Source organism: Elaeis guineensis, chromosome 8 (genome assembly GCF_000442705.2).
Source record: "Elaeis guineensis isolate ETL-2024a chromosome 8, EG11, whole genome shotgun sequence".
Lineage (NCBI taxonomy): Eukaryota > Viridiplantae > Streptophyta > Magnoliopsida > Arecales > Arecaceae > Elaeis > Elaeis guineensis.
In genome coordinates this window covers 124,395,013-124,398,876 of record NC_026000.2, presented here as the reverse complement: position 1 = coordinate 124,398,876, position 3,864 = coordinate 124,395,013, and positions in this window count along the sequence as shown.

Sequence of the window (3,864 nt, the reverse complement as noted above, 5' to 3'; positions counted from 1 at the left end):
TCCTGTCAATGACAACAAGATGATAGAACTGCAAAATTTATGCCCAAATACTCAAATTATAATCTCTTTAGGATGATTTGTAGCCCACTCATTTTAATCATTCAATCTCATTAGACATAGGGCATATTTGGTTGGGGAGAGTTAGACTCTAGAATAGAATGATTGGTTCTCATTCTAGCCATTTAGTTGGAGGGGAGTTCCATTCCCATTCCCATTTTCATTCCAGAAGAGAATAATTAAGAATGCTCTAATCCCTACTATCCCCTAGTATTCAAATCATATTTCATTTTGATTTTAATTGTTGAAAATATGTCCCAAAGTCAATCGTTAGACGATTGTGCTCATCTTGTAAACTGTATATGAATTTTCATTAATAAAAATTATTGATATTTTCATTACAAATTGACCATCTTTGAACTCCTGTGTTATAATGAAGTCCTTAGGACTATATATATTAATCGACAAAGGAGATTTATCATTAAGTCCTTAAAATTGTTCGTGATCAAATATACGCTATTACTAGGACGATAGCGATATCAAGAGTAAGTCGTTGTGTGCCATATGAGTTGGTTGTCCTCTTAATTATGGAGTGTGGAGACACTGTTATGACATGCAGATAGAATGTAGGAGTACATTCGCATCGAACGTGACCATGTATCAAGCACTCTACTGTCAAGAGTAGCTTGTAAGGGTATGGGTATAAGTGTCCCTCCGACCTAAGACCACCGCGGTGACTTGTAAGCAACTCACTGTACTTTAGTACCGGACTATTTAAGTTTCTAACTTAGTGATAGAAGGATACTAGATGCAGTCAAGTACTTACCAAGTTGGTGTATGAGTCAAGATGGAATTACCCCTTTGAATTGGTAGGAGATATGCATCAGTGTATTTCGATTTAGCAAATCTTGATCAGAGTAATCCATGAGATGGATTTGAAAGGTTAAAATATAATATGGTCTACTTAATTAGGGTTGACAGTGAAACTTAAGTCACCTTGAGCATTTGGATCAAAGGGATGAATTATATGGTAACTATACACCATTGATTCTAGAAAGTTGCTTTGCAACACTTCGACCCATCCGATTGTCGGGTCATTATTGCGGAATGGTTACATCGATTGATATAGAAAGTTATTCCTATACTATCGACTTAGATTTGAACCTATGAAGTCATACGCATTAGAAGATTTGATAAATCTGATGGCTGAAAATCCAATTGGATTGTGATTCTGGTGAAGAGTCCTACTTGGACTAGGACTCTGTGGGAGAGTCCCACTGGGACTGGACTCTACTATTTATGAAGAATTAATTAGTAATTAGATTACTAATTGACTCAATTTGATTGAATAAAGAGTTTTGGAACAAGTCTAATTGAATTAGATTCAGTTCGACTCAGATTGGGATTGATATGATCAAACCCAAGTACAAGAGAAATTTGATCCTGATTCGATCAGATTTGGACTTGGCTAATTTCTAATTGGATTAAAAATTTGATGAGATATTTAGATTTCTAATTGATTAGGTTCATTTCTATTAGTAGTTTCAATTCAAATTTGATTTGGATTAGAATTGAATTAGAAATGAAAGTCCAAGTTAACTAGGACTCTATCCTTATCTTTTGCCCACATCTGGATTCATGCCAATTTCTGCATGCCTAATTGGATTTGGACTGTGATTTTTGGCATCATGAGAGAGGATCTAATAAGGTGGTCGGCTATAGCTGATGAGTCATAATATTATATCCTAATTCGAATGCGATCCGAATTAGAGATAAGATGTAGATAGGAAAAGAATTTTTCATATATGGTATATTGTTGGAGCCATATTATTTTTTTTTATTTTTTTTAGAAATCTTTTATGTGTGAGATTTTATATTTCTTCTCCACATTTTAATATTTTTTAGAATTTTTGAGATGCCAAAAAGGGGTTTTGTTGTTGATTCATGGCATCCTTTTTTGAAAAGTCCTAATTCTTAGTCTATAAAAAGGGGACCCCTCTCTTGGACGTCCCATGATCAATTTCCTTATAGATTTTTTATTTTCAGAGCCTCTTCTCCTTCCTCTCTTCCTCCTCCAAATCTTCTATTACTTTGGAATATCCAAGATGCTTGTAGAAGAAGGAGAGGTCAGCTGTCGAAGTTGTTCGCAGACTAGCATCTCTGAGCCCCTGATCTGCACCAGTCTTTGCGTGGATTTTTCTATAGAGGCCAGATGACTTCGTGTGGCTATGAGTGACTTGAGAACACCCTCTCTAATCATTGGATCAGAGAGATCAAGATCAAAATTTTTTTGATAATGATCTCTAACTTATTTTGATTCCTATGGTAGATCTAATAGTTAGATCTAAAATTTTAGCATTGATGAGATCATATGATTTTATTTTCAGATCTAAATACATATTTTTCATATCAAAAATTTGATATGGTAGTCTAAGATTAGATCTTATACATGTATTAGGATTAAATTTTTAATCTATTATTTTTGCTGCATAAAATTTTTAATTGTATGTACTGCACTATCTAAATTTTTTCAACTGGTATCAGAGCCAGGTTATTTTGATATGAATTAATATGATTTTAGATCTAATTTTATTATTAGATCTGATTATTTATGATTTAGATTAGATCTAAATTAGTTTATTTTTAGATCTGATTATTATTTATTTAGATTAGATATTTTGAGTAGCAAAGTACTCGGATTACGTAATCACCAGGCCGTTCGGTCATAGGAGCAAGTAGATTTTATGATCCTCTCCTCCATTCAATGGGGTGCTCTTCATGGATGTAGGGGTGCCACTGTGAGGTCCCATGAAGAAGAAAGTGAAAAAAGAAACTTACTTTCTTGCAAAATCCTAGATCTTAAAACCCTAGGTGTTGTTGTATGTGATGCAAGTTGAAAGATAGTTAGTTACATCTAATCTTATTTAGTCAAAATTATTTTGATCTAAAATCATAAAAAATTAAGATTTGTTCCAAAAAATTTTATGACTTGATGTAAAAAGTTTACATAAAAAATTATTTTCGAAACCTTAACCATGTTGATGTAAAACTTAATTGAGAATTAAGTATCAAGCTGATTGGATCTAGAATTATGATTTAGATCTAATGATATTGCATAAAACATGGAGCACGAGTTAGCTCAAATCAGGTCCTTCTCTTTAATTGGATTAAACCTAAGGTTAGAATCAAAGAATTAATTAACCATATTAAAAAATTGATTAAGTCTAACGAAATATTGAATTAAATTAATCAAATTTTTCTAGTACAATAATTGTAAATGGTCAAATCTATGTCTTTGATTAGACCAAATGGACCTTGATTGTGGCTCAGTGGTTGAACCTGAATCATTAGGTTGGTCAAATGAAAATAGTTAACCAATAGGTGTCTAAAGTAAGTTTGGCATTTCGACCAATGATTTTTAATTGAGAGCAGCTTATCTGATCATTTTGATGGTGTCTAAGGCAAGCTTAGCAGATCCTCCCATCGATCTCACTTATCTGGCCAATTTGGTGAATTAGATTTTGATTAGATTGTTAAGTGATTCGAGTTAGCCCATGCCATTAAAGTTGATTAGTGTGACTGATCTAGGTACCTATTCAATCAGCATGACCTAACCCGATTCAGTGGTTTGATGAAGTCAGTGGGAGGATTATGGTCTACTGATTGATCTTTTCTTCTCTTCTCTCTTCTCTAAATCGATTAAATCTTCTAAATTATTAGGTCCTTAAAATGAGCTGGTTATGGTGATAAGTAAATCATAACCTTCCATTAAGGTGAGTGATAATGGATCCATTATTTTTGATTGATATTGCAGGCGCCATCCGTCTGATGTTCTCTTTGAATGATAGAATTATCATTCATCATTTG